General features: G+C 43.4%; 1 long non-coding RNA gene across 1 annotated transcript in view; it reads left to right on the top strand.

The window, feature by feature from the left end:
• Positions 1-4398: 4398 nt before the first annotated feature.
• LOC138570160 (uncharacterized) overlaps positions 4399-11914 on the top strand; it is a 60442-nt gene continuing 52926 nt past the window's right edge. The window contains exon 1 of the long non-coding RNA XR_011303409.1: positions 4399-4492. This is a non-coding gene — a long non-coding RNA (uncharacterized lncRNA). The remainder of the gene's footprint in view (positions 4493-11914) is intronic.

The raw sequence follows: 11914 nt of genomic DNA, 5'->3' as shown, positions 1-11914 counted from the left end.
GTTGGGATGTGTTGCGAATGCAGAGCTTTTTTAGCCCACGTCACTCTTTATTTGTGGACAGTATTTTCTCACTGTAAACCCAGGAATACCAGAATGCACTGTTATGGCAGTCCAATACCTGGGACTGGCTGAGTATGTCACAGACATGGGCCAACTAAAGATGTCTCCTGGGTTATACATCCTTGTTAACAGCAGCTGCTGATAATCATTGTTTGATACAGATAGACATCTTATTTCGCCAGATATGATTAAACGTTCCTGTGCCGCAAAAACTAATCATACATCAAATTACAGAAATCAAATGGTGATTTTCAATTTGAGAAAATGATTTTGCCTCGTAACTGAGAATTTGGAAATGTAAGCAAGACAACAGTGCGTATTGTTGGTTAAACATTTTTATCAAAAAATGTCTGCCCCCTTGCTTAATATTATAGTTATTATAATTGGTTATTTATAAGCACGGACCCCGGATTTGAACCTGTGTTGCTCTGCGTTATCTTGTTTCCAAGATGAGCGTGTTTGCTAATGACACTCCAGCTCATTGCTAATTTGTGCTTTGGATGGATGTGGGTTACGCATCAGTGCCCAGACTAAGCCAAGAAAGTGTCCTCCTGGGGTGCAGCTTCACTGATGCTAAAGGCTCTGTAGTTGCCACCTTTGGGGAGGAGGCCACGTTAAATTACAAAGTCAGCGATTCTCTTGCCCACCTCTCCTACTTTTGGTTGCATGTGTGGAAATGCCCATTTCTCTTATGATCCCAGAGGCCATCACTCAATCAATGTTTATTCAGTATATACCATTAACATCCATCATAAATAAACAATTGAGTACATATTATAAAAACCTCTTAAAAAAACAAAAGATAAAAAAACAAAACTTGTTTACAGTGTGCACATCTACACCCCAGGGACTTTTTCACAGATGAAGCAAGATCAAAAATACAAGCCTTGCCGGTTGAGTTCATTATTAAAATATTGCTTCCGCACAATGAGTCACCTTATTTTTTCTGATTTAACCATTTTCTTGTAGGTCCGATGTCATTTTTACATACCAACAATAAATATAGGAGATTCCCGGGCATTCCCAACCCGCACGGACATTTCCTGTCTGTGCGTAGCCACGGGCCCTAACACGCACCGGTAAAACATTTAACCTTATCACAAGGATTGTTCTCCTGTACTCATGCGTGTTCACTTTGGTAATAACATTTCGGAATATCCTTGTACCACAGCTCTCCCCATACAATTTCTGTCGATAATTTTAACAAATGCCCCTGCGTAACCTCCCATTCCTCCCTCTCGGCACATTTCACAACCAGACTCCTCCTTTTCCCTTTGGATACAGTGCGTAAGTGATTCATCTCAACTAAATTCCATCTCTCTATCACAGCCGTCCCCTCAATGAGCCATGAGTATTTGCCTTTTACAGGTGAATTTACCATTTCCAGAAATGCATTCTTTATATTGGGATTGGTTGTGGCGTCTATATGTATTTTCAGGAAAAACAGAAGAAATTGGCTGCGCGCTTGACATGCCATGCTGGGTACCCCCAGTTCTCAATGCAATGTGTACCCTGGTGTTGCTGGGGAGAGCCCCGCCACTTTCCTCAGAAAAACATTCTGAACCACGTCCAATATTTCTGCAAGAGGAGTATACCCATAGCTCATTTCCGTATAATACAGCCATTTTAGTCTTGAGGTTCAGCAGTTCTAGGCATTTATCCAATCTTTTCCCACATACAGATAAAATAACCTTTGGAGACCCTTTAGACTTGCTTCCATCTGCTTCGCTGCCTGATTTACATGGGCGGTCCATCGTCCATCCTTTGCGAAAACTATCCTGAGGTATCTATACGATGACACCTTGTCTATTCACTCCTGGTTAATGCGCTACTTCCCCTGTCATTTGGAACTGCCGAAGGTTACACATTTTGTTTTGGACAGGTTCAGTGACTGTTTAAGGTATTTAAAGAACTGTCCAGCATACTTTAGACTTTGCTGCAGTCCCCCTTCTGTGAGATCTATCAGTGCCGTATCATCAGCATAGAGCAGCGCACCGTGAGGCACTCCGTTTAGTTTTGCGGGCATAACTTTAGCGGAAGCCTCATGCGGATTAACCACATATAAGAAAAGGGTGAATTTAAGGGGGGAGCAATGGAGATCCTTGTCAAACTCCTCTGTTTGTTACAATATCCCTTGAGTATTTGTTCCCTCCTGTACACCGGATTCCTGCCGATATATTACCATACACCATCTGGATCATCTGCAGGAAGCAACCCTATTTTGGCCAGTTTTTCTCATAGAATATTCCTATCGACTGAGTCGAATGCTTTGGCCAAATCAAGGAATGCTACATATACTGTTCCCCCTCTTATCCATGTATATTTCTCGATAATGGTTTGCAGGACAAAACACTGGTCCAGTGCCGAATATCCCTTCCTGAATCCTGCTTGATTGGCTGGCATTTTCCCCTGCTCTACTGCCCACCCTTATAGGCGGGCCGCCAAGCATCCTGTAAAGATTTTGCTTGCGATATCAAGAAGGGAAATCGGCCGGTAGCAGTTGGGATCCTCACTTTACCCTTTTTTAAAAAGTGGTAGCAGAAGACTTCTATTCCATTAACTTGGACATTTCTGTGTAACCACTATTGCATTCCAAACTTTAGTCAAAACTGGCGCCTACTGTTCCGCTTTCCAGAGGAATACTGGGGGGCTCAGCCCAGCCGCTCTATCTCGTTTTAGTTGTGCGATGTAAACCCGGATTTCCTCTTGAACAAATGTTAGTTTTCCCACTGGACTGTGAACTATATAGTTCCCACCCATTTTACCTGTTTCTGAATTGTTTAATACTCCTTCAAAATCTGAAACCCAACTTTCTGCCAATGTCCCCTTTTCATTTTCTCCAAATCCCTTTGCATCCCACCTCCAAAATGCCTTAACATTATTTCTTCCACTATCCTATGCAGACAATCCCACTGTTTTTCACTAAACCAGTATTTCTTATCCCTCAGCAGTTTGTTACATGCACCTTTTTGTTCATGGAGTGCCGTTGTCTGGATGTTATCCCCATTTACAGCCTGGTTCAGTCTCCCTTTCGCACCCCCTACACTCTGCATCGAACCAAGTTGCATCCTCTGCCTTTCTCTTTTCACCATTATGTTCTTTTCCAACAGGCTTCGCAAATCTGAACTGTATGAGCTCAGTAATACCTTCATACTGTTCAACAATTCTTCCTTGATCCGCCTCATTGACCATCAACCCTCGCATCTCGTTTCGCGTCCCTGCTTAAGGTCATCCAAATCACTTCTCCCCATTTTAGCTTCCTTTTCGGAATCCTCAGACCGTCTTCTACCGATGTCTCCTCATCTACTGCCCCCTGGTTTATCCCCAGCTGCGCATTCAGGTACCCCTATTCATAACCGGGTTCCCACCGGCACCGATTCGATCACAGATCTTATGGGGCATTCTTTCCCAAAAATGTTTGGCTCCTGCGCTTTTGGCGCAATATAAACATTTCTAATGGATAGGAACTGGTTTTCCCTTTGCGCCAGTGAACAGAGACCGTTATACAGAGCGCACCCAATTGCCTGCCTCCATTTTACTTCCAGCCCTAGTGATTGCATTCGTATCATCGTCGCTATCCCTCGTCTCCACCTGCCTTTTACACGTATTTATTACATGGATATCAAACGCCAGGAAGAGTTCCTCCAAAAGTCTTAAGTTCTGTAGCCATGTTTCTTGGAGGCAGATTATGTCATAGGCACCTAGCCACTGAGTCAATTTCACAAAGGCAGCAAACGAGGATACACACTGTGTTTGTCCCTTATGATCTTTTCTACATGGGAAAATACAGAGACATCTATTAGTCATTCATTTTTTCTTCAAAATCATTTACCATGGGAAAATATACAGATCCAACTAAACCAACTCAATGGTTCTTCAAAGATATAAACAGATAAGATAGCTCGGTGGGTTAATGCATCTGCTGAGAAAATCAGTGTGTAACATGAGGGTAAATGGTTCAAGTCCAGCTGGGTTAATTCTGTCTTTGTCCTTCTGCTGTTCATAGCACTAAGAAGCAGCAAGCATTATATAGAAAATAGGTTATGATGATTGGTATTGATTAACCACAACTAGGCCTCAGCCAAATCAACCGCTTGACATACTGTGACAGGGTCAAGGACTTGACACTATTAGGGGATAGAGACCGCTCAGGACCCTGGGTAGGCAGCGTGCCAGGGTGTATAACAGCCACCCTACCACAGAGGGAGTTGGGAGTGAACCAATCCCTGGACCCCTTCTTGGTGCCGGAATACCTGTGAACTTGGTACTGCTATCTGTTACACCATGTTTTGCAGCCTCATGTCTTGCAAAAGTCCTTTCTTGTCTATTGCAGGACTACCTGCTCGGAAATGCAGTTCCTCGCCAGCGGAGAGCTCCAAGAGCAGGAACACTGACGATGCATCCGAGTCTCGATCACGTCATCACTTGCAAGGTACCGCCCAGAATGCAGAGTTTCCCAGCCAGCAGGACGGTTATGTTATGTTATGTTATGTTATGTTATGTTATGTTACTTGCACTTATAACGCACACGTTCACCCGAGGGAATCTTGGCGCTAAGACTAGATCAGCATACAAGGTGGCGCTAGAGCTAGAATAACAAGGCTTTCGGTGGTGCGAGCCGGGAGAAAAACAAGGATGTGGCACCAACAACCCCATACATGCGTTATCTGGATAAGGGGGCAGGGCAGAGAAGAGATTTTAAAGATTTGAGACCCTGTAACTCAGTCCCAGGGACAATAGAGGAGCAAGATTGGCTGGAAAGGTCAGGTGGAAGTGAGGACCAATAGGATGGGGGAAGAGCCAGCCAAGCAGGAAGGCCTGGGTATAAAAGACCTGTGAGGGCAGAAATGGTTGAAGGGTGTTGGGGTCCGGCCAGGAGGAGATGTGGCAAACCGTGAGACTAGAGGGTGGACAGAACATGGAATATAGTGCTGAGGACATGTTGGAGAATATGGAAAACAATACAGATGAGCTGTTGAATGACAGAGAGGTGGTACCACGTGTGAGAGAGCAGAGAGGTTGTTGTGAGAGTGTATGGAGGAGTGAGTGATTAAGTGAGGAGAAGGGAGAATAGAAGAGAGAGTGTAAAGTGGGTATAGAAAATGAACATGGGTGAAAGAGACAGTGGAAGTGAGAAAGGGAGAGAAATGGAAGACATGCTGAAATGGAGGAAGGAGTAGTAGGAGGGACCAGAAGAGCAAGGAGGAGACTGTGAAACATCAGAAGGACAGATAGGTACAGGAAGAGAGTGAGTGTACGGTTTCAAGAATCCATGCATCAATTCTGGTTCCACGGCCCGTGTACGGATGCGCCCTTCAAGTGGGACACGGCGCTGCTTGGCTGCACCATTCCTTCGCCACTGGCAGTTGCCTTGGAAACTCACTGCTGCAATGCTTCGCTCTGGGAAACATATCACCACGGATTCCCCACGTGAGCTTGTTCACGTGATCGGATCAGCCGTTCAGTGCAGCAGGCTCTGCCCCCTGCATTCACAGAAACGACCTGCAAACCCGGTTTTCGCTGCTTCTGATTGCAGCTAGCTCACTACGTTTGTGGTTCTTTGTCTCTGCTACTTTTGAACGCTTGCTCGACCCTTGCCTGTTTTACGGACTCCGTCTACCTGCTGGTTTGGTACTTTCTTGCTATGTCGTTGCCGACCTTTGGCCTTCCTCCCGGATTTCCCTGCTTATCGCCCTGAAACTTACCTTGTTAACTCTTGTTGTCACGCGGACTCCCTCCGCTTTCTAAATTGGGCTTCCACTCTGTTGCCGACCAGAGTCGGTTGCTTGGACTCGTTTCACCCGTGGCTCTGAACTCCTCATTAGCACGCCGTATCCAACATCGACATTGCTCACGGACTCCTTCAAAGAGCTGTTGGTATCCTATACAAGATCTTGTGCACTGATGGAACGGTCTGCAGTTACTTCACCAAGAACCACCTCAGAACTAGTGCGTCCCTCGTGCCGCCCGGATTCAGAACCTTGCTAACGTTTCCCCTTTTATTGATTTTCCTTTTTGTTTTGTTCCTTCATCAGACTACTTCTGCAAACAGACATCATCCAACAGTCTTCCTCTTTCCTCGCTAGATACTAATAAGGTTCTTTCCTTTCATGGGCCCATGCTGTGTTAAACTATCCTTGTATAGTTAGGTGACACTTACCTTCTTTACTACTAGGAACCGGAGTCCATATACTGTGTCCCACCTCTTTTTTTCCTGCACACCAAGAGAACAAAAACAGGTTAATGATCAATACATAAAGAGTAGTCAGTAAGCTTCTCCACTATACCCCAATAATCACTGTGCTTTTTCCTTTGCACCATGGTATTGTGGCGGTGTGTTCTCCCCACTCTTCCATTTGATCTGCTCCTCTGCCTGACCTGCTTATACACTAGAGGGGTACATCAAGGGGTAGAGTTCCCTCAGGCGAGGCGGCCTAGGTTAAGGAATAACCCAGGCTCTTCAATCAATCGGACTAACCAGGAGTCCACCACTCACTTAGTTCCTACATCTGAGTGCCCTTAGGTGAGTAACAGCGAGAGAATAGAGAGAAGGGCAAGGAAGACCAGAGAGGAAGCCGGACAGGAGAGAGAAGGGGGAGAAAGAAGAAGGGAGGGTGATAAAGGAGAAGAGAGTAGAAGGGGGAGGAAGGGGAGCAGTAGGCAAGTAGGATGAAGAAGAATAGGGAGAGGAAAGAACAGGAGTGTGAGACATTGATATTGCGACAAGGCACATAATTTCGTTTATTGGTTTGGCGAAGAACAGAGAAAGGTGCCATTAGTAATTTCCAGAGGTAGTCAGATAGAGAAGGCTATGGCCTTTAGGCCCTCACTGTCAGCTCAGTCTGACAGCACCAGTACCGATTCTACAACTGAGAAGTAGGAAAGTATGGGTGTAGGGAAATCAAATTCAAAGAAAAAATGCAGAGCAACGTGCTATGTTAAAAACAGTCATGTAAACTGCGGCCTGTACAGAGTATTTGGAAAACATGTGCAATATTTTCAAGTCCCCTCAAATCACCATATAGTGACAAGGCCCAAGATAAGCATTTCCAAGGACAAAGAAAGCACTATGCAACTTTTACTAAAATAGAAGAAGTGATGAACCTGAAGAGAAAAGTTGAGCATTTTAAAGTAGCAGAGAAAAACAAATGTTCAGTCTCTGTTGCTGTTTGTTTTATTTTCCTTTACAGAAACCAAGGGTCATGGTTATGAAACCTACAGATGTTGTAAACGTAGACCTTATATAAATAGGAGCTTGATATGCCAATACGAAAAGGAAAAATCTAGAGAAACTGGAAAATGCATGTTTAAAAGAGGCAATTGTGAATTAGATCAAATTAAAATGAAGCCATGACTGAACTCTGACATCTGGTATTCTGTTCAATTCACATGCCCCAGCAAAACAATTGAATTGATCAGCATTGCCCTCTCAAGGAACTGGATTTCATTTGAAGAGGATGAGCCATAAAGATAATCATGGTCCAGCAACTAGGTCACAGGGAGGCTGAATTTGCAATTTGCAATTCATTCTAAGGGGGCTTCTTTATGGATCTGTTTTCTCCAATCTGATATTTCAATCTCCCAGGTCTTCCTGAGGAAAGGAATCTTGACACTTGGAAAACCAGAATGGTTTGCTTAGCTCGCCAGACCCTAGAAACCCCCAAGAACTTCCTACTTTATTTGACACAACCACTGCCAGGCTGAAGTTATAACTACATTTTGGCACTAAACTAACAGATACAGAACTAAAGATGACACCAGATGCTCAGTTAACTGTAATATTTTGTATTAGAAAAATATGTCTTTTAAATGTTACAGTGGGATTTACTATTTTGCTCATAATTCATATATGGAATGACGTAGTAAGTAAATGTTTATTTTGAAATGGTCTGCTTGAAATGCTCTATTTGGAGGTATAGCTTTGTGTGAGGTCATTTTTATTATGTAAAGTAGGTGAATGTGTATTTCATTGCACCGCACACATGTCCTAGCATCTTCAGTGACGAGCCTGGTACTTTGAGATGGGAAAATAATTTGTATACAAAGGCAGAAGTAAGTCAGTGACCATTTCTGCTATCATGATAAAAATGGCATTGCCATTCTCTCTGTGCCAGAGAGAGAAATCTGGTGAGCCGATTGATAAAGTTATCCTAGGTGTGAAATGTACTATTTCAGAATGTTGCAATGTTTAATGCAAGAAATCTCTGGGATTACATCACACCAACTGCAAGGGAAAGTGGGTGTAGATGTTACTCCCATCAGACTGCCCCCTTCAGTAATATGCCCAATGACTGCAGAAGGGTTTGTCTACCATGATGTCACTTTTGGAACACTGTCCAATCACATACATTGATGAATTGGATTGGGGAAATTATACACCTCAAAAAGGTTGAGTTTTGTTCTCACAAAAGGTCCAACACAAACATACTAGGGACTCACTTTCTCACTCACTGACTGATGGAGAGGAAGAAGACCAATTGATAAAAACAGGAAGGAGAAAGACTAGATTGTTCTCCATTTGGACCCATTTTAGATTATTACCAGAACCCTGTAAGTGAGGGCTAGTAGAAGTTAAAGTCCCAGGTCTTCTTCAGAGGGAGAGACAGCAGGCAGGCTGTGGTGGAAAGCTGATACCATCTTGCTGACCGATGCCCACCTATCCCTAGAGGGGAAAAATTGAACCAGTCCATAAGAGGGAGTCCACCTGTTTGTAAGACAGCCTAAATTAATATGTGAGTATAATATAAAGGGGAAATAATCCTGAGGGGAGTGATACTATAAAAGAGAATTAGATTAAATCCTGTCATTGACAAGTGTCAGTACTGATGGGTGAGAATATAGAAATTGATTGTGCATCACAACAAGTTAGGGAACATTTCAGATGTGCATGTGCTTCTGGGAAAATATATATTTAATAGACTAGGCCCATTGCGTGTATACAGTGAGATCCCTAGACAATTTCACTGTATAATGATGACTAGCATGGAGAAATTGTCATGAACCGCCGAATTCGTCCATTCTGGACTTCATTGTCCATGATGCACTGCGGCATGAACTCCGTGATTCTACCAACATGGCCAACAGTTCCGAAAAGCTGCACACCAGCCCTTCCACGCTACGCTTGACTTCCTAGAAAAGAACCACGCCCCCGTGGAGCCGCGCGTCTCAATGCTACTACTTGGAGTAGGTAGACGTGCGTTATCGAAGTTCGCTTTGCGCTCCTTTTTGATTCCCTTGTTCCCTCCTTCCTGGTACTCCTTCGTTCCCTTTTCTTCCCTTTTCGTGACTCAATTCCTGGATTATCCTTGTGCCTGGCCCTACGGCGCTTCGGCTCCTTCCGAGCTGGGTCATCACCTTCCTGGTTCCACGTCCTGGATACTGAACGCTTCCTGGTGGAAGGCAACAGACCTCACGCTGGAATCTGAAGACCCGCGTCCAGGCCTGTACAAGTCCCGGACAGTAAGAAAGAAGGAAACCACTTCCAAGAAGGTCGCAAGTAAGGAGAAACAGGTGAGAAGGGGAGAAACTTGTGACAGAAATCATTAGGGGAGTTAAATGAACATCTCACCGTGTACGTAACTAGAAAAAGAATATATTTCTGGGTATACCATCAATCAGAATATTGTTGTTAATGCTAAGTTTCTCCAGACAAAAGGGAAAGGGTGATTACTCGCTACCCATTTTCAAATTTTTAAGTTGCTGTTGAAAGGGAGAACGGTACCCCTTTACATGGTAATTAAATCGAAACATCTATGAAGGGACTCAAGCATACATTGATGTTGAATATGCATTTTCCTTTCTATAAGCCATTTACATACATGAAGGTCCAGTAGTTTGTTACAATTGAGTTTTTACAACGCTGTTGACATTCTGACATGCCTATTGAGGAAGGGTGTGGTATCTATTTGCAATAAAGGGGAAGAAGAGAGAATTGGATACGGAGGGATGTTTTGAATTAATTCTTTTTTTTAACAAATGAAAGTTTTATCCTGACCCCTCATGCATTTTTAATAAACGGTGCATGTCTATGGTAAACGAAACCTATAAATGGCGATGTGTGTGTTACAAAGGTCTCTAGTTATATGACTGCAAGCATTCAAAACTGAGGTGATTAGTGTGTTGATTATTCTCCATCATTAGCATTTCATGGATGTATAACTAAGTTATCATTAAATTGAATCATTATCTGTATTTGGTTGATTAATATACCTTCTTTGCAACCCTGTGTGTTTCTTGTCCCAGAAGAGGAGGGTGTCTGTAAGGAATCAATTCTGTTAAATTGGTGGTCCCAGATTCACAAAAAGAACTTAACTAAATAAAGGAAAATTGTGCGTGCCTGGTTTGGGGTGGGTGAAAGATCCCGTGAATTGGATGTCATCCGATTAAAAACTCCTACATGGTCTAGGTTGGTGGGAGGTTGAGAATTAGCCTAGGGCCGTCCATTAGTTTGGCCCTCCTGCAGTGCTGTTTCAATCCAGTTGTGATCATTTACAATAAATCCTTGACCTCACCTGAATGAGTTGTGCAATTCTTGCGGCCATCTGTGAAAGGATACATGTTTTAGGCCCCAAACGAGAGTTTAAGCATAGTAAAGAATTAAGAAGCAGTTATCCCCAAAATGTACAGGCTTGTAATTGAGGAGAAGTGTCACACCAGACCTTCCAAGTATGGTATTTCACTCCACATCAAAGAAAGCTGGTCCGCTGAGATCCGGTCAAATTATTTTTTGAAAAATCTACAAATAATTCATTGATGTTTTGATTGGCTGCACAGAGACATGAGTTATGACAGCCCTGTCTTAGTATCACCATTAATAATACAGACGTGGCTGTAACATTTGAGGCATGGAAGGCATTAACCGTTTCCTTGTTCCACCTGTCTGATGGCAAACCCCCATGAGCGTACACTTATGGCCACTTTACATTGGTAATCATAGGCAGCCCCCACCGAGCCCAGACCCCTTTGTAGGTCGGAGACTTTGCAGTCACAACCACTGGGCATTTCACCCATAAATTGTGCCCCGGGGAATAATTGCTGCCTTATCCCCACCCTGTATATGACCCTGGTTACACGTTTAGAAATTAGTTTCACTAGTTTTGCATGCCCTATGCTTATGGTGAAACCAGCTGTAATGATGTTGACCTGCTAATATGGGTTAAAGACTCACTCTACCTGAATATGCTGCTACGTTAACACCTACGGCTCAATAAAAACAGTTAAAAATAAATGAGTATCAGCATTAAGTTATTCCCACGTGTGTGTACAGTTTCATGAAGGGGGTGCAAGTGCAATTAAAAAATAAAGTATAAAAAATGCACTCAATAAGATACATTTTACAGTCATAATTTAATGTGGTTGCCCAGGAGATGGTTGAAAGTTTCCATAACAAATCATTAAAAGGCCTACAGGCATGTGGTGCGGTATTCAATAATTTTTAATTAATAAATAAGCATTGAAATAGCCAAAAGATTTTGCTTTTTATTAGGTATTTTCAAGTACAGTCCTCCAGTGTTATGTGCTGGTTTTTGTGCATTTGTGCATGTTCCATTTTTAAAGCTCGCCTGATGCCAGCAATGTGGGATAGCAGGAGACAGGCCTGGCAACCATGCTGTATAAGCCACCTCAGAGAGCGTGCAACGTGCTCGCCTTGAAAGCAAGACGACGCAGAACAACACAGGTTCGATCCCCGGGTCAGCGCTTAGAAACCTCTGGGTAGTAAGCGCGTTATAAATAACATATCATATACACTGATCCATGCAGTGTGCAACCTCTTGCATTGCTTTACATGCAGAGGGTGGAATTTTTGTAATGCAGCCCAGTAAATTATCTCAGCCCTCCACGACGTAATGCAATG

This window comes from Ambystoma mexicanum, chromosome 2q (genome assembly GCF_040938575.1).
Source record: "Ambystoma mexicanum isolate Mex_15411 chromosome 2q, UKY_AmexF1_1, whole genome shotgun sequence".
NCBI classification, from domain to species: Eukaryota; Metazoa; Chordata; class Amphibia; order Caudata; family Ambystomatidae; genus Ambystoma; species Ambystoma mexicanum.
This window is presented reverse-complemented; position numbering and strand designations above follow the sequence as displayed.